This window comes from Tamandua tetradactyla, chromosome 22 (assembly GCF_023851605.1).
Source record: "Tamandua tetradactyla isolate mTamTet1 chromosome 22, mTamTet1.pri, whole genome shotgun sequence".
In the NCBI taxonomy this organism is placed as follows: Eukaryota; Metazoa; Chordata; class Mammalia; order Pilosa; family Myrmecophagidae; genus Tamandua; species Tamandua tetradactyla.
Window position 1 is genome coordinate 14249370 of NC_135348.1, and position 19748 is coordinate 14269117.

The following is a 19748-nucleotide window of genomic DNA, read 5'->3' on the forward strand; positions in this document are numbered from 1 at the left end:
TAGAAGTATGCAACACAAAGAGTATACTCTAATATAAACTACTGATTATAGTCAATGATATAGAGACTCCTTTCATTGCCAGAAAGCAATCTCCTTTGTTGATTGTAGACGTAATCCGCCATAGATGCAATCAACCGAATAATGATTTAAATCTGCAAAATAACCTCACGGTGACAATCAGGCCAGTGTTTGCTTGACCAAATAACTGGACACCATAACCTAGAAAAGTTGACACATGAACTTAACCATCACAGTTAGAAATAGGGAAAATTCTGTGTGTGTGTGTGTGGGGGGAGGCATATGGAAACTCTATTTTCTGTATGATTTTTCTGTAAACCTACAGCTGCTCTAAAAAATAAAATAATTATAATTTAAAAATACAGGAAATATATCTGTACCAGTTGATGAATAGCTGTTACCCTGAGCCCTCTAAGGGGTCCCCAGCAGCTCTCTGATCCTTACCCAAAGACCCCTTTCCACACCATCACCCCAAAATTCAGCATCTAAAGGATTAGCATTTGATTCACCTGGACTCTTGAGCTCCTTTGCCCTCCTTATGATTAGTCAAGGTCTGTGCCTTCTCCAAAGTTAAGCCTTTTAAACATTGCTGCTTTCAATACCCGCCACCAGCATTCTCCCTGCAGGGTGCATCAATTGTCCTCTAAAATGCATTTCTCACCATTGGGTTTTAAATTCTGTTTAAATTTAAATTCTAAATGGTCATAATTTAAATTAAATTTAAATTCTAAAATGGTCATAATCATAAGGCTCTGATCTTCTGTCAGACTTCAATCCCCAAGTGAGCAATTAAAATGAAAACACAAATCGAGTTAAGGGAAGGGAGGCAAGAACATGAATATTCATGGCCTTTTGGCCAATTAGATTTTGTGACACGCGGCGCAGCGCCCTGGAGGAAGCAGCCTACTAGCCTGGGTGCCTGGCGGAAGGGGCGATTCTGCCACAACCCCCGTCCTGCTCCTCCGGGCAGCCCCAGGTTAATGTGTCTTCCGGAATGTGCTCCCCTCCACCCAAGGATTCTCCTGGGAACAGGAGTGGAGGTGAGTAAGGTGGTCTTCCCCAGCACGGAGAAGGGCCAGCTACCTGTCCCGGGGCAAATCACCTGATTCAAACCAGTCTGCATGGGTCCCGGCGTTCGTTCCTTGCGGTGGCCAACTGGAGACAGCCGGCAGCCCCTCCTACTGCAAGTCACACCTGCCCAGGGCAGGCGACCTGGGCTGACCTCCCTCAGATTCTCTCAGGAACTCAATTCCTATTTGCATGCATGCAAATAACCAACCCCCTTTCCTCTGACAGATGCACTAGCAACTACATTTTTTTCAGAACTGGCACAAACCACCGCCACTGCTGTTGTGACTCTCCTGGGTGGAAGGGGCACTGAGCTTGGAGCCAGGAGTTTGGGGTTCAAATCCAGGTTCTGAAACTTCAGTTGGGTAATTCACCGGCCTGGAAAATGGGGTTCGTGCATACCCTGCAACCATATAGGTTTGCTCTGAGGAGTAAATGGAAAAGGAGGCAAAAGATTGTGCAAACATAGAGCCCTCTGTTGTGGCGTATCCGTCACATCTTCTTTCTTAGTTGGCTCATTTGGCTCCTTTGACAGCAACGGAGAAGTTGTTAGATCCTTTACTGAAGGAAGAGGAAGGAAAGGGGGCTACCCATCTCTCACTCCCTTCTAAAAGGTGCAGACTCAAAGCTCTGACTGCTGTTCCGGGGAGGACATGGTTGAAACTAACATCTCAGAGGAACAACAGCTAATTCTGCTTATCCAGCAATGCTCCAAGGACAATTTTTTACTGACTTTCTATGTTTTTCCTAACTATAGTCCACAGTTTGCACTAGGTGCATTGTCCCCCCATATACCTCTCTATTATTAACTCCTTGTAATGGTGACGTACATTGTTCTAGTCCATGAAAGAACATTCTCCTGGCTCCAAGCCCAGTGCCCCTTCCACCCAGGAGAGTCACAACAGCAGCGGCGGTGGTTTGTGTCCCTTCTGAGAAAAATGTAGTTGCTAGTGCATCTGTCAGAGGAAAGGGGGTTGTTCATCACTGTCATTGTCCGCCACGATGACTTTAATTTATTGAGAAAAGTGCTAACTGTTAGCACATCACTCTCTGGTCCAGGCTCTGAGTGGACTGCCTATTCTGACTGCCCAGATGTGGAAACTGAGGCACAGAGGAGACAAGTGATTTGGGTGCTGGGACCCAAAACAAAAGGTTCAGGCTGCGGTTTTGAAACAGCATCCACTTCTCTTTCTAATAGGTAGGTCTGATGACCCTAGAGCCGACACGTACACACAACCTTCTGGACAGTGTTTCCCAGAATGGGTTCCTACGAATACTAATTCTGCCCTGTGCACAATGTGGGGACACGTGTTCTAAGTTTCTGTGTTACCATCACCCAAATTAAAATAGGGAAGGTTTCCACTATCCCAGTGAGTTCCCTCCTGTAAACCATTCTCTCCATTCCAAAAAGTATTCAGTGTTCTGATTTTTGTCACACTAGATTAGTTTTGCCTGTTCTTGGAATTCGTGTGAATGGAACCCGCGGTAAGTACTCACTCACGTCTGACTGTGCTCACATCTCTGTGATCTTCATGCGTGTACTTGTAATCATCAGGGGGTCTTTCCTTTTTTTTTTTTTTTTTTTTTTTTGCATGGGCAGCACTGGGAATTGAACCCAGGTCTCTGACATGGGAGGCAAGAACTCTACCTGCTGAGCCACCATGGCCCACCCCGTTCTTTTTTTGAAAAGCAATATTTTTATTGAGATATCTTCATGCATTGTACAGTCCATTCAAAGTATACAATCAGTGGCTCACAATTTCATCACATAGCCGTGTATTCATCACCATGATCATTTTTAGAACATTTGCATCTCTCCAGAAAAAGAAAGCAAAAGAAGAAAAATCCTACACATCCCATACCCCTTATCCCTCCCTCTCATTGACCACTAGTATTTCAATCTATCCAAATTTTTTAACCTTATCCCCTCCCCTATTACTTATTTATCTTTTGCCCTTACTTTTTTACTCATCTGTCCATACCCTGGACAAAGGGAGTGTCAGTCTCAAGGTTTTCACAATCACGTGGTCACACCAAGACAGCCATATAGTCACACAATCATCTTCAAGAATCAAGGCTTTTGGGGTGGGCCACCGTGGCTCAGTGGCAGAGTTCTCGCCTGCCATGCCGGAGACCCAGGTTTGATTCCCAGTGCTTGCCCATGCAAAAAAAAAAAAAGAATCAAAGCTTTTGGATTATAGATCAACAGTTTCAGATAGCCTTTCTAGCAATTCTAATACACCATAAACTAAAAATGGATATCTATACAATGCATAAGAATAAACTCCAGAGTAAGCTTTCATCTCTGTTTGAAATCTCTAGCCACTGAAACTATACTTTGTCTCATTTCTCTCTTCCCCTTTTTGGTTAGAAGCTGTATTAGTTAGGGTTCTCTAGAGAAACAGAATCAACAGGGAACACTTGCAAATATACTATTTATTAAAGTGTCTCACGTGGCTGTAGGAACGCAGAGTCCAAAATCCACAGGGCAGGCTCTGAAGCCTATGACTCCGATGGATGGTCTGGATGAACTCCACAGGAGAGGCTCACCAGCTGAAGCAGGAATGGAACTTGTCTCCTCTGAGTCCTCCTTAAAAGGCTTCCCGTGATTACATTAAGCTTCACTTATTGTAGAAGACACTCGCCTTTGGCTGATTACAAATAGAATCAGCTGTGGATGCAGCTGATGTGATCATGATCTAATTCTATGAAATGTCCACATTACAACAGACAGGCCAGCACTTGCCCAACCGGATAAACAGGTACCACCACTTGACCAAGTTGACACATGTCCCTGACCATGACAGTCCACCCCTTGCCAACCTGGCAGCTATATATGTATATCATCTTAAACCATACTTAATTTCCAAATGAAAACAATAAAGCACACATTTTTTCCTTTTACCTGACAATACTCAATTGTCCTGCATATACTGGAAACACATTAAATCTCTCCAGAATAGGGTGCAAGTCCTTGGGCAACATTCATTCTTAAACTTGATATCTTACAACTTAAATAGCATAACATGAAAAAAACGTCATTACAGTCCTCGTTTCTGTAACTGATCACGTGGTTGAAGTTCATATTTATCACTACCTTCTTCCACTACCCATTCCATGTTCCCTTTACCCTCAGCAAGCACTTCAGCTGGCCATGGTTCTTTGCCTGGTGGGGTGACCCAAACCTTCATTCCTGAAGTTCCAGAGCCATTAGTAGTCCTGCCTGGATTGCATTATTGCAGTTTTCCATTGATTTTAATCATAGGGCATGGTAATACTAAAAGACACCCTAGGGGATCTCCTATATTCCAAGAAAACTCTTCTTTACCTCCATTATGTAGTTGCAGTCCTACTTCCTTCTAATAGTCAGGGTCAATTACCCCAGAAAATAATGTAATCCCCCTCCTGGCTTGTTGATCCAGGGGCATAAGTAGCCCAAAGTGACCAGGTGGCAATCTTAACTTCCAGTTCAGTGGAATCATTGTTGTTTCTCCTGGAGGAAGCACACCCCATTTTGGAACTAAAACCTGTAGACCAGCAGAGCTCAGGGTAGCAGGGACAGGAAGCAAAAATGTTCCTAGTGGATCACTAGGGGTAATAGTGAGTGGTACCACACCCATTTCCACCCCTTGGTTCCTGGACCCATGGATCCTGGCTATGGGAGAAACAGCACCATACAGCGGACGCTGATTCAGAGCATACACAGCTTCCTGGAGAACATTACCCCAGCCTTTCAAGGTATTGCCACCTAGTTGGCACCGTAATTGAGTTTTCAAAAGGCCATTCCACCGTTCTATCAATCCAGCTGCTTCTGGATGATGGGGAACATGGTAAGACCAGAGAATTCCATGAGTGTGTGCCCATTCCCGCCCTTCATTTGCTGTGAAGTGTGTTCCTTGATCTGAAGCAATGCTATGTGGAATACCATGATGATGGATAAGGCATTCTGTAAGCCCACGGATGATAGTTTTGGCAGAAGCATTGCGTGCAGGGAAAGCAAACCCATATCCAGAGTATGTGTCTATTCCAGTTAGAACAAATCGCTGCCCCTTCCATGAAGGGAGTGGTCCAATGTAATCAACCTGCCACCATGTAGCTGGCTGATCACCTCAGGGAATGGTGCCATATTGGGGGTTGAGTGTGGGTCTCTGCTGCTGGCAGATTGGGCACTCAGCAGTGGCTGTAGCCAGGTCAGCCTTGGTGAGTGGAAGTCCATGTTGCTGAGCCCATGCATAACTTCCTCCCTACCACCATGACCACTTTGTTCATGAGCCAATTGGGCAATAACAGCAGTTGCTGGGGAAAGAAGCTGACTGGTATCCACAGAACAGGTCATCTTATCCACTTGATTATTAAAATCTTCCTCTGCTAAAGTCACCCTCTGGTGTGCATTCACATAGGACACAAATATCTTCATGTTTTTAGCCCACTCAGAAAGATCTATCCACATACTTCTTCCCCAGACCTCTTTGTCACCAATTTTCCAATTATGGTCTTTCCAAGTCCCTGACCATCCAGCCAAACCATTAGCAACAGCCCACGAGTCAGTATGCAAACGCACCTCTGGCCAGTTTTCCTTCCAAGCAAAATGAACAACCAGGTGCACCGCTCGAAGTTCTGCTCACTGGGAGGATTTCCCCTCACCACTGTCCTTCAAGGACACCCCAGAAAGGGGTTGTAATGCTGCAGCTGTCCACTTTTGGGTGGTACCTGCATATCGTGCTGAACCATCTGTAAACCAGGCCTGAGTTTTCTCTTCCTCAGTCAATTCACTGTAAGGAATGCCCCAAGAGGCCATAGCTCTGGTCTGGGAAAGAGAAGGTAATGTGGCAGGAGTGGAAACCATGGGCATTTGTGCCACTTCTTCATGTAGCTTACTTGTGCCTTCAGGACCTGCTCTGGCTCTATCTTGTATATGCCATTTCCATTTTACAATAGAGCACTCCTTTGCACACCCAACTTTATGGCTCGGTGGGTCAGACAACACCCAGCTCATGATAGGCAACTCAGGTCTCATGGTAAGTTGGTGGCCCACGGTTAAGCGTTCAGTCTCTACTAAGGCCCAGTAGCAGGCCAAAAGCTGTTTCTCAAAAGGAGAGTAGTTATCTGCAGCAGATGGTAAGGCTTTGCTCCAAAATCCTAAGGGTCTGCATTGTGATTCTCCTATAGGGGCCTGCCAAAGGCTCCAGACAGCATCTCTATTTGCCACTGACACTTCCAGCACTATTGGATCTCTTGGATCATACGACCCAAGTGGCAGAGCAGCTTGTACAGCAGCCTGGACCTGTCGCAGAGCCTCCTCTTGTTCAGGTCCCCACTCAAAATTAGCAGCTTTTCTGGTCACTCGATAAATGGGCCGGAGTAGCACACCCAAATGAGGAATATGTTGTCGCCAAAATCCAAAAAGACCAACTAGGCATTATGCCTCTTTTTTGGTTGTGGGAGGGGCCAGATGCAGCAACTTATCCTTCACCTTAGAAGGGATATCTCGACATGTCCCACACCACTGGACACCTAGAAATTTCACTGAGGTGGAAGGCCCCTGTATTTATGTTGGGTTTATCTCCCATCCTCTGACATGCAAATGCCTTACCAGTAAATCTAGAGTAGTTGCTACTTCTTGCTCACTAGGTCCAATCAACATGATATCATCAAAATAATGGACCAGTGTGATGTCTTGTGGGAGGCAGAAATGATCAAGGTCTCTGCGAACAAGATTATGACATAGGGTTGGAGAGTTGATATATCCCTGAAGTAAGGCAGTGAAAGTATATTGCTGACCTTGCCAGCTGAAAGCAAACTGTTTCTGGTGGTCCTTACAAATAGCTATTGAGAAAAAAGCATTTACCAGATCAATAGCTGCATACCAGTTACCAGGGGATGTATTGATTTGCTCAAACAATGATATCACATCTGGAACAGCAGCTGCAATTGGAGTTACCACCTGGTAGAGCTTATGATAATCCACTGTCATTCTCCAAGACCCATCTGTTTTCTGCACAGGCCAAATAGGAGAGTTAAATGGGGATGTAGTGGGAATCACCACCCCTGCATCTTTCAAGTCCTTAAGAATGGCAGTAATCTCTGCAATCCCTCCAGGAATCCGGTATTGCTTCTGATTTACTATTTTGCTTGGTAGGGGCAGTTCTAGTGGCTTCCACTTGGCCTTTCCCACAATAATAGCCCCCACTGCATGAGTTAGGGAACCAACGTGGGGATTCTGCCAGTTGCTCAGTATGTCTATGCCAATTATACATTCTGGAACTGGGGAAATAACTACAGGATGGGTTCAAGGCTCACTGGACCCACTGTGAGACGGACCTGAGCTAAAACTCCATTGATCAACTGGCCTCCATAAGCCCCCACTCTAACTGGTGGTCCAGAGTGATGTGTTTGGTCCCCTGGAATTAATGTCACTTCTGAACCAGTGTCTAATAATCCCTGAAATGTCTGATCATTTCCTTTTCCCCAATGCACAGTTACCCTGGTAAAAGGCCATCAGTCTCCTTGGGGAAGACTTGGAGGAAGATTAACAGTATAAATTTGTGGCAGTGTCACAGGTTTCTCCCCCAAAGGGACCTGGCCTCCCCTTTATTCAAGGGGCTCTGGGTCTGTAAACTGTTTCAAGTCTGGAAATTGATTAAGGGGCCGTGACTCTGTGTTTTTGTAATTCAGGTTAGACTTCTGTTCCCTTGACCTAGAACTCTTTTGTTTATACAGCTCCAACAAGAATTTAGTAGACTGCCCTTCTATTGTATTTCTAGGTACCCCATGACTTACTAGCTAATGCCACAAATCTCTGCATGTCATATAATTTTGATGCCTCCTTTGAGTTTGCTGTCTATTATAATAGCCGTGTCTACCCTGTCTTTGGCGATTAAGTGCTGCCACCTGGCTTCTGCCAACTCGGGATCCTGTCATCCCCATTGTGTTTAAGGATTCCAGCTCAGTGACAGCAGTTCCTACAGTAAGATCTGACCTACAGAGAAGTGCAACCACAGAGCTCTTCAGGAATGATGGCGCTAGTCTCACAAATTTATTTCTCACTGTTCTGGTAAAAGGTGCATCTTCCGGACATTCCTGGGGTGTAAGAGCAGGTTTTGCATGATAAATCCACTCTAACATCCCAATCTCTCTAAGCCTCTGGATCCCCTCATCTACATTATACCAGGGCAGTTCTGGCATTTCAACCTCAGGTAATGTTGGCCACCTTTTGATCCATGTTTCAACCAACCATCCAAACAAACTGTTAACACCTTTTCTAACTGCTCTAGCTATAGCATTGAATGCAGAATCTCTGCTTAGTGGGCCCATATCAATAAATTCAGCCTGATCCAGCCTTATATTCCTCCCACCATTATCGCACACTCTTAAAATCCATTGCCACACATGTTCCCCTGATTTCTGTCTATATAAATTGGAAAACTCACACAGTTATTTTGGAGTATAACGTACCTCCTTATGTGTGATACTTTGTACCTCACCTTTAGGGGCCTGTTGGGACTTTAGTCTAGTTATAGGTCTAGAAGAAATGAGGGGTGGTGGGGGTGGGTCATGAAAAGAATTAGAAATATCTTCCAAGCCATTTGCTTCAGGGCCTTCATTTGCAGTTTCATCTGGTGAAACAGGATTAATCACTCTAGGGCTAATCCCTTCAGGAGGAGACTGGGTGGCCAACTCCTCAAGGCAGGCTGGAGGTGGGACAGTTATGTCCTCAGGGCAGACTACTACAGGGTTATCTGGAGAAGACTCAGCATGATCTAGGGCTTCAACCTCACCCCCGACATCATTATCATTTCATATGTCACCATCCCATTTTTCAGGGTCCCACTCCTTTCCAATCAATGCCCTCACTTTAACGGCAGACACCATACAAGACTGAGATTTCAGTTTACATTGTAAAGTTGCTACTCTAACAATAAGATTCTGAGTCTGATTTTCAGAGATCTCAAGTCTACGGCTACAGGACATAAGATTTTCCTTCAGGATACTCATAGAAACGTCTACATCTTTCAGACGGCGCTTAAGCTTCTCATTTGAAGCCTTAAGCCCATCCCTTTCACCCCTTAATGTAGCCAGTGTATCTAACTACAACCAACCAACATCTCTATAACTCTTATTTCTACAAAACTCTGTGAAGGTGTCAAAACATTATCCCCCAGAGTCTGGCTTCGTACAAGCGAAGCATTAGGAGAATCGAATGATGATATTTTGACTATCTCCTTTGCCAACTCACTCCATGGATTGGGAGTGTCATTCTGATTATGGGACTCAGAGTCCTTAGTGTCTCTGAGTCCAGTCAGAGTAGAAAACCATTCATAAAAACCCATATTTAAGATTCTGTTTCTTAAGAAGCATTCCTGGTACCAAAATATATTAGTTAGGGTTCTCTAGAGAAACAGAATCAACAGGGAACACTTGCAAATATACTATTTATAAAAGTGTCTCATGTGACTGCAGGAACGCAGAGTCCAAAATCCACAGGGCAGGCTGTGAAGCCGACGACTCTGATGGAGGGTCTGGATGAACTCCACAGGAGAGGCTCGCCAGCCGAAGCAGGAATGGAACCTGTCTCCTCTGAGTCCTCCTTAAAAGGCTTCCCATGATTAGATTAAGCATCACTTATTGTAGAAGACACTCCCCTTTGGCTGATTACAAATGGAATCAGCTGTGGATGCAGCTGACGTGATCATGATCTAATTCTATGAAATGTCCTCATTGCAACAGACAGGCCAGCACTTGCCCAACCAGATAAACAGGTACCACCACTTGGCCAAGTTGACACCTGTCCCTAACCATGACAGAAGCCTTTCTCAATCCCCTGATGCTGGGTCCTAGTTCATCCTTGGGAGTCACATTCCCTGTTGCCAGGGCGATATACACCCCTGGGAGTCATGTCCCACGTAGGGGGTGTAGGGCAGTGAGTTCATCTGCAGAGTTGGCTTAAAGAGGGAGGCCACAACTGAGCAACAAAAGAGGTTCTCTGGGAGTGACTCTTAGGCATAATTATAAGTAGGCTTAGTTTCTCCTTTGCAGGAATAAGCTTCATAGGGGCCAACCCCAAGATCGAGGGATTGCCCTATTAAGTTGGTTGTCCCTAGTGCTTGTGAGAATATCAGGAATTCCCCAAGTGGGGAAGTTTAGTATTTCCCCCTTTCTCCTCAGTCCCTCCAGGGCTTTGCAAATACTCTTTTATTTTCTGCCCAAGTTACTCTGGGATGTATTGAGGTATCACACTAACCTGTACAAACTGACAAGATCTCACTCCATATACAAGCTTCATGGAACTATAATGATTAAATAAACTGATCCTACAAGTCAAATTAGTGTGCTACCAAAAATATAAATTTTACACCAAATAAACATCTCTTTTTTTTGTCTCATACAGAAGTTGAAGTTTTAAAATACAGACCATATCATCCTTTACCCTGTATTCTGATTTACCTTAGTCCTATCCAGACCAACTTCATTCATATCTCTAGTTGAAGTCTGATCACTTTTTCAACTTTTTAAATAGTTCCTGTATGGAGTACTGTGACTTTCATAGCTTCAGAGCTCTAACTCTGAGTCTCAGTTGCCACACAAAGACCCGAAATTCCAGGGAATGACCAGGTAATACACAAATATCTCAGCATCTCAGAATTTAGAAATAACAATTACAACTCAGGAATAGATTTGCATCTGAGGTAAGAGCTTACAATCTAGGACACTTTACAATAGGCCTTGCTCTAACCCAAGCTCTTGACTTCAATTCCCTGAATTTGTATATTATAATTAGTCCATATTAGTGAGGCATTATAATATTTGTCATTTGATTTCTGATATTTCATTGAACATTTGTCCTCAGGAATTCTTTCCTTTTAATTGCTCAGCCGTGTTCCATTGCATGCCTATACCACAATTTGCTTAACTGTTCTTCTATTGATGAACATTTTGTGTTGTACCCAGTTTGGGGCTATTACGAAGGAAGCTACTATGAACAATATTGTATAAATCTTTTGAGGACATATGTTTTCATTTCTCCTGGGTAAATACCAAGAAGTAGGACTGTTGGATGACAGGGTAGGTATATGTTAAACTTTACAAAAAACTGTCCAACAATTTTCCAAAGTGATTTGAAAACCACTTTCCAAAGAGGTAAAACCTCTTTGAAAAACTGCTTGGCAGTTTCTTTTAGAAAGACCTTGATGAGGGCTCTGAGGTTGCATAGTTCAGAAACCAGTGAGAAATGGGCAGCCCCTTCCTTGGTCCTTTCCATAAAAGGCCCTCCACCAGCAACAGATGAGAGTCCCGTTTGCTCCATATCCTCGTCAACACCTGTCAATCAGGTGTCAGAATTTAATTCTAGCTATTCTAGCAGGTGTGAGGAAGAAAGAGGATAAATTTCTCAGGCTAAGGCTGTGCAAATGCTTTACTTCCCCATTGCCCTCAGAATAAGCTCTGAAATTCTTCGTTGGGGCTTTCCAGACCCTGGACAGCCTGGCCTACACCTCATCTCCAACCTCCCCTCTGCAGCCCCCTCACTCCTCCCTGCTCCAGCCAAAGGAAACTGCTGCATGTTCCCGGCCACCCCTGCTTCCTTTCAGGTGGCCGGGGTCGGGGGTGGTGGTGGTTGTTAACCGGAGGTCACTGCATTCAGCCTTGGGTGTAGCAGCTGCCAACACTTATAAATCGGTGTCACAGCCATTGTGAGTGAACCCAGAGGTCCCAGTGCAAATGGAAGCTTCTGGAGGCGGGGTATGAGCAATCACCGCCCCCCACCCCTCTGCCCTCACATCTCCTACCCGTCCCACTTATCTGCCAGATCCATCCTGAGGTAGGAATTAGGAAGCGGCACTCCCTAGCTCTGTGTGCGTGTTATTTTCAGCACTGGGCCACCATTTTCCACACTGCCTGCCCCGGCCCCTTCCTATAGCTCACCCTGGCTGGGGGCTCTCTCTGGAAGCTGTGAGCTGGACAGATAATGCCGAGCCCTGGGGGAAGAGTGAGCTATTTTGGCTGCTGGAGAGCAGAGGGACCGTGACCCCCTGGTTGTCTGGCCATCGGAACAATGGGGTCCCACCTTCAGGGAATCTGTCCCTGGGGCCTCTCAGAAAGGACCCTGGCTCATGCTGCTCTGTTGGATTCAGGCTCCGTGGACCTGCTGACAGGAAGCCAATTTACATCATTTGCGCTGCTGTTCCAAGGCTTGCCTCTTCTGGCTGCACAGATGTAGAAACTGACACCAGAGAAATGAAGTGATTTGGGTGCAGGCTGTGGTTTTCAAACAGCACCCGGTTCTCTTTCTAACAGGTCGGTTTGATGAATCTAGTGCAGACATGCACGAAGCAGCCTGGACAGTGTTCCCCAGGAGTGTGGAATCCTACAAACACGATTCCTGCCATATGCCCAATAGAAAGATAGGTGGAAATCACTGCACCAAATCAAATTTGGAAACCATTGCACGTGCGTTCAATCTATACTAAAGGCCCTGAGAAGTCCTGCAATCAAGAAAATACTTTGATCCAGGATTTCTCACATTTAATTTTGACTTGATGGGATTGGAAAGAGGTTGGTAATCCAGCTCAGGGGAATGAGACCAAACACTCCCAGGACAGAAAGGCCAGCTCTAAACTTTGAACCTTCCCCAGACTCAGGAGTGCCCGGAGCCTCTGTCACCCCTTTGGGATGCCCATTCTTGGCATCAGGCCATGGCTTCTGACAGGGGGGAGACTAAGGGTCAGCTCAGAAGAGAGGAGGCTCCGAGGGGTCAGTGAGCGGGCCCAGCCAGAGGAGAGCAGAATTCCTCGGCATGTGCTTGGCTCTCGGTCACAACCCTAGGTGTTGGTAGGGGGTGCCAGAAGGCACCTGCTCTTAGAAAGAAAGGCAAATCCTCTCAATATTCAGCAGCCCCTGAGCATCAGGAATTTAACTTTTCCTAGTCTCCAGTGTCCGAAGGGAGCTGCAGCCCTGGGGGGTTGGCAGGTGTTGGCTGGGACATGCGTGTGCCACCCCTGGTGGGGCCCAGGAGCGGAAGTCCCCAAGCAGTGTCCAGGGTTCGCCCAGGACCCACCTGCCATCAGCATCTCAGCGTGGCTTCCCTCTCTCCTTCCCCCACACTCCGGGGAAGTGGTTGAGACTTTCTTGGGGATGAATGGGCCTGTCCGGGCTCTCTCTTCTGATACCCCAAGGAACAGACAGGGGGATGGAAGGCTCTTTATTAAAACGGTGTGCCCAGTTGCTCCTCAACACATGCCCCCAATTTGGCATGAGCATCTTATTAAGTGGAGGCTCCCTCGAATACCACAGCAGGAGGTTGGCCTCGATATTATCGGCCCAAACAATACCACTGAAGGGAGCTAGAGAAGTGGTGCTTTTTTAGTGGGAGCTGGGAGAAAGAACCAGCCAGTCCAGAAGGAGGGACCCTCCGATTTGGAAGATGAATGCCACAAAGTGAATCTGCTTGAAATGTAAGAAATCATGGACATTCCAGAGAAAGAGAATGTTCAGGAATACTAGAACGAACAATTATATCTTTGGAACTTGGAGAAAGCATTTGCAGGACAAATAAAAGCAAGCACTACTTTTTAGAGCAGTTGATAAAGACTTCGTTAGCACAAGATATAATAAAGCCCGAGGATGTTATAAGTAGGTTTGAATAGTTTAAATCAAGATGTTACCTGGAGACTCTCTGCCATGGAATATGCATTTAGGGAAGGGAAGCATGTCTGGGATTCAAAATGTCCAGATGGATCTGCTCTAGAATTTCGCAAGAGGGCTCTGAGTCCAGAGTCGGGTGCAAATCCATCGTATTTACAAACATGGTCTAACTTTTTAAAGACGCTTCCTCCACACCCTTCTCTTGCACTCTGACAACGTTTTGGGGGGATGCATGGTCTGGGACTCGAACCCGGGTCTCCCGCATGGAAGGCGAGCATTCTCCCGCTGAACCACCTGTGCACCCCACTCCGGCAGCTTTTTTAGTGTGCTTTTCATACGAGCCACCCCAGGAAGCGTAATTTGGTGATGAAAAGAAGACACAGGCTTAGGGAGCAGAGTGCCCCGGCTTCTATCCTGGTTTTACCTCTCATGGAGGTGACTTCAGGCAAATTCCAGAACCCCATCTGCTCAATGTGGGTAATAATCTCGAACTCGATTTTGAGGAATCAGTGTGACCCACTTATGTAAAGTAGATACTCAATAAAATGGGCTCCTTTCCCTCCGGCCCTCCTCAGCTCACAGAGGAGAAATCAGCTTCTCCCGAGCGGGGACAAAGCTGAGGCCGCCGCTGGCCAGATGGAGCGACAGAGAAAAGCTAATCTGAAATTTCTTCTCCATCAGGATTTCCCGCTTCTCTGTTTCCCGATCTCTTTCCTGTACAAACGGACTTCATTAGGAGACAGCCCCTTTCTTTAAGATGATGTCCTGCTTGACTAAAATGCCTGACCGAATCGGAAAAGTTTAAGAAATGGAAGCTTTAAATAAATTAAAACATTTGAACAGCTTCTCTGTCTCCCTTCACTCATCACCCCCCTGCCCTCTTTGTGAAAATGTACTCTCCTTTCTCGTTTGTAGTTTCTTTGAACAAATATTTATTCTCCCGGCACCTGCCCTCCCGGCACGGGGAGAAGGAATCAAAATGAACATTTGCTATGGGAAAAGCTGTCTTTCCCTGCAGACGCGTGCAGATTTCTGAGGTAGGGAGTGGACCTGGGGCGAGGGGCCAGCTAAGAACTTGCCGGTATTTATCCCAACAAGATAAAGGTGCTGGAGTCTGAGGCTGCAGGAGGTGGGGTAAAGAGCCAGGGGTAAAGGGGGGGGGGGGTGCAGAGAGAGGAGGACAGCGCTGAGAAGAAATGCAGGAGAGCGGACCGCACGGAACCAACTCCAGTTCCCTAAGCGGAAACTCAAATCACATTTAAAGCCGGGATGCAGATGGGGTTCTGGAATTTGCCTGAAGTCACCTCCGTGAGAGGTAAAACCAGGATAGAAACCGGGGCACTCTGCCCCTTGGTGAGTCTGCCCCTGCGTTGCCTGTACCCTCAGCAGCGTGATTGTCCCCGCAGGAAGCTGCGTGAGGTCCCTAAGCCTCTGCTCCCTGGTGGCGGTGGAGGAAGTTCTATTTTATTTATTTATTTATTTATTTGCCTTCTGCATGAAACAGCTGTCCAAAGTCACCCTCCCTTCAAAATGGTGATTTGAATGAAAAAAGGGACCTAGGAAATAAATAAATAAAAGACATCCCAGAGCCACCTAATGCCTACCTCCCAGGCCCCCATCACCCCTACTGGGCGAGCCTGTTTGGAAGCCCATGCAGTCCCCTCTGCTGCTTTAAATGCCTCCTTCATCCTAGGACAGGGACCTCCTGAAGCTACCCTGGGGCAAAGCCCAGCCCCTCCTCCCATCCCCCACCTGGCTCCCAGCAAGACGAAGCTTAAAAAAAGGTGACCAACTTGTCCCGGTTTGCCCAGGACTGAATACATTTTAGCACTGAAAGTCCGGTGTCCCAGGACCGAGGGCTTTGGGGATCTTTCCAAGGGTTCCTCTCAGCACCCAGTGGGTCCAAGCCTCACAAGCTAGGACTCTGCTCCAGCGAACCCCTCACCATCCCAGCGGGAGCTCCTGGGGGAGGTGACCCTAACTCAGCTTGAGTTGGCTTTGTCACCCTGGCCCGTGCACCTGGGAAGAGGTGGGGGCTGCTTTCACCCGGGTCTTGGAGGACAAGGAGCCACAAACAGATGGTGGGTCTGGGATTAAAACCCAGGCCCACGGGTGGTGCTACAGCGGCTCAGTGACAAGAATTCTTGCCTGCCGAGCTGGCCGGAGACCTGGGTTCGATTCCCAGCACCTATCCATGCCAAAAAAGAAAACCCAAGACGGCCAAACTCCAGAGTCCCTTTCCTGAAGCATGAAAAGTGAAAAAGGGTATGTGTTGGGGTGGGGGTTAGAGGGAGACGAGACTTTAGACACTTGAATAATAAGGTCTGGGAACCCTCCCGGACCCTCAGGCAGCTGGCAAGGCTGTCCAGGGGCCTTTCTACAAAATGCCCAACTCTCCTCCCTGGTCCCTACTCCCAGAGAATTAGCACGGGCGGGTGGATGGGTGGTGGAGCTGGCAGATAGATTTTTAAAAAGCTCTTCAGGTGGTTCTGACACATCCTCACCCACAGTTGCACTGGAAAGAACTTTGCTCTTACAGACTGGGGGATGGGGGAAAAAGGGACGGTCTTGAGCTTTTGCTCAACTTCTAAATCCATAAATCTCTCAGGAACGTTCCTCCAGCTGCCTTGGGGTCAGAACTCATCACTCGTACGTCTCCTCCCAGGAGGGATTAGACTGGGAAGGTGGCATATTTCAAAGACAGCTGTTCATAGCCTCTTCAGAAACACGAAGCTGAATAACGTGGGATCGTTTCTGGGAGTAGCTTGAAATGTGCTGCCACGGCCCCAGAAGAATTCGTGTGAGCCTTTTAGTACCCCCAACAAAATAACCTATTTCTTTCTCTACTTGTGAATGCATCACTGCTCGATTTACTTTGAAATTTTTAAGGGCACTTGGAAAATACCTGCAAAGGCTTAGGACAATGCCATGTGGTTTGGGACCTTGAGCCCAGATTTCCCAACATCTCTTACTCCCCGTTGTAAAATGAGCACACTTCCAGTCCTTTCTATAATTCTAGGGAAGTATTTCCTCAATATCTCTTAATCTCTTTTAGTTATAAAATGAAGAACTCTCTAGTATTTTCTGTAAATCATGGTCGTAATTCCTTGGCTTTTTGAGAGGAGAAATAGGAAGCAATCTTTTGCTCACTTGCCATTGGCTTTTGGGCTTTCTGCCTGGTACCCTCACCCAGCGTTTAATTTCCATTGTTCTCCTGATGAGTCAACTTTGGCCTCTGAGCCCCAGCCACCTGGTTCAGTTTCCACTTGCATTCATTGAGTAGCTACCATGTGCCCAGTACCTGCCAAGGGTACACTATGCAAATGTGTTCCTTGAGGCCCATCCATGCTAGTCTCTCATCTATATTTGAATCCCCCAAATTGATCTCAGTGCCTAGAGCACGGTCAGCACTCAAAATGTGTTTTATTATCAAGCTTAACAGTATATCACATAACCTTCAGTAACCCTGAAATGGGCGTCTCTCCATTTAACAGGTGAGGCTCTGGAAGGTTCACTGACTTTCCCAGAGTCCAGCGGCTAGAAAGTGACACTGCAGCATCTCCTGCTCTGAGCCCGGTGCTTCTTTCCACACGATTCACTCTCTCGGGTGAGTGAGTTTCCCCATAAGATAAATATGCGCAAAACACTCACTAGTCCAAGATGGACACATAGAGAGTTAGTTTGATTCCTCAGTGACAGCTATCCTGGAGTGGGTTCTACTGCTGGGAGGGGCAGCTCAAAAGAGGGTGGGTCACCTCAACTCCGAGCATGCTGTCAGGTCAGGTTTCCTAGAGGACGTGACCCTTGATTTGGGTCTGCAGAGGTGCTAGAGATCCCCAGGCAGCTCCGGGGAGCGGGAGCCAGCTGGCCTCTCCCAGACTCAGAGGCAGTTTGGTTTGCTTGGTTGGGGACTGGATTGTAGGGTGGGGTGGGGGGAGAGGGTGGGAATTCATGATAAAGAAACTGAAGGGTCCTCCTTATCCTTCGCCTGCCCATTTGTTTGCCTTTGCGCAGATATCTCTCCCTCCCCAGCCTTACAAAGGGATTTTGCCAAATCCCCTGCAAGTGGCAGAACTCTGCAAGGATGGAGTTCAAGGGCAGGGATTTACAGATTGGAATCTGGAAGGATTTAATTTTGCAGCTTTTCGTAATTCCTAAACTTCTTTCTTCTCTGTGAGAGCTTCTCCACTTCCAGTGAGTGGAAGATCTGGGGGTTCCGGGGCCACCATGCACTCCTCATAGCTCCCTTGCACCTCTGCTATCTCACTGAGACCCCAGCTTCTGCACAGCACCTGCATTTACCTTCCCACAGGAAGGGGGAGGGGTTTGAATGGATGGCAGGTTGGGGGAAGAAGGGGCAGTGTGAAGCGGTTTAACTCTGTGCCCTTCTCCAGAAGCTGCGGGCAACCTCCCACACTACAATCGTATCTGCCTCTTTGAATTAGCATTAGTGTGAAAATGGCTCTGGCAAAAACACTGAGACAAAGAACTGCAATCCTGCTGCCTGGAAGATTTGGCTGGGTGAGCAGAGCTCTGGCATTGATGGGCTGGACAAATTCCCTAGGTGCCTGGCCTCGCAGGAACATTTTGGAGGTTTGAAGATCGCTGCTATCCCTTCTATCCCTGTGTCCCCTGCCCCTCCCAACACCCACACCTGGTATTCCTTTAAAAAGTTCAGAAAGGGGATGCTTCACCCATAACTGCTGAGCAAGAACCCCTGCCTTCTACGTACAGGCAAGTCTAATCCAAGTTTCTTTTGGTGCCCTGGAAAATGTTCCTTGGAGGGCGTTCTCCTCGCATGCTCAAGCTGCCCAGGCTGAAGGCAGAGTCTGGTATGTCCAACGTCTTCATTCATTTCAACTCACCCTCAAGATGCCTGGGGTCCTGCCTTCCTGGGTCCCCGTGAAGATTCACAGACCTTAAATGCGACAATGATTGTGTGCTGCAGGAGCAGTGACATATGTGTTTGTTTGACTGGCTTGCTTTCGTGTACTGTTATTTACGGTTCCTAAACCTGCTGCCTTGTGAATGAGCATGAATCAGATAAGAGGGAAGGTTTCCTGAGAGTCCTTGTTTCTCCCCCTAAAGTAAAAGCACTACACCTGCTATCTCTTTAGGCATGTGTCATCCCGCCCACAGCTGCAACTGACCTTCACAATGCTGCACCTGGTGGAGTCCCAAAGGCCCAGGGTCCCAGCCCTCCAGGCACTCTGCCCACTTTCTAAGTGACATGGGAATTTTGAATTAAAAAAAAAAAAAAAGCAAGTCGTTGGTATGAGTCACCGCAGTATGAGGGAGGGGTGGGAGGCACCTCTCTCCACCCCTACTTTCTACCTCCGCTTCTCAAGGGCTAAACTGGTCCTCTTTGCCAAGCAGGATTTTCTCGGTGGTGCCCGAGCTCAGGTCCCCTTTGGGGCTGGCTCTGAAGAGTAATCAGCAAACCAGATCTGCTCGCTCTGCCGTGAAATCATGCCAAGGGGGATTAACGAACCCGGTGGCGCTGGGATGTGAGGGGTTGAACTGGGAGTCTTGTCAGCAGGGGGGTGGTGGGACAGGCTGCAGCTGAGGATTCCGGTTTGCAAATGAAGCCGCTGCTGGGCTCCACCGCCACTTGGGAGGTGGCTTCCTCCACCGGTCCCCTGGCGCCCATGGCTCTGCCCGCGGTGGCGACGGGCTAGTCCAGCTGCCCCACTGCTCCCCCCCCCCCCCCCGTAGAGGGCCACCTGCCCTCCCTCCACTCCCAGAGGACACGACACGGTTTTTTGAACCCCTACAGAATGCATTGGCTGCAAGTCCGGTTCTTCTTACTGCAATTTTGTGCCTTCTGCTCTCGATCTTAGCCACAAGGCCGAGATGCAATGCTTTGTGCCTTCTAGAGCTTTTGCCGTTGCTTGTGAAGGATTTTAATAAAGATCTTCCTTCCAAGAGGGTGCAGCCACAGAAAAGGAAGTTTTCTGGGAAGTTTGCAACCTACACCTGTTAGAATCCAAAAGGCCCAGGGTCCCAGACTCCTGTGCCCTGTG

At 47.3% G+C, this 19748-nt stretch overlaps 1 long non-coding RNA gene across 1 annotated transcript; it reads left to right on the forward strand.

The window, feature by feature from the left end:
- The first annotated feature begins 913 nt into the window (after positions 1–913).
- On the forward strand, positions 914–18800 carry LOC143666049 (uncharacterized). Its single transcript, XR_013167330.1, has 3 exons — positions 914–1058; positions 17220–17332; positions 18120–18800. It is a non-coding gene; the product is annotated as an uncharacterized LOC143666049 (long non-coding RNA).
- The last annotated feature ends 948 nt before the right edge of the window (positions 18801–19748 follow it).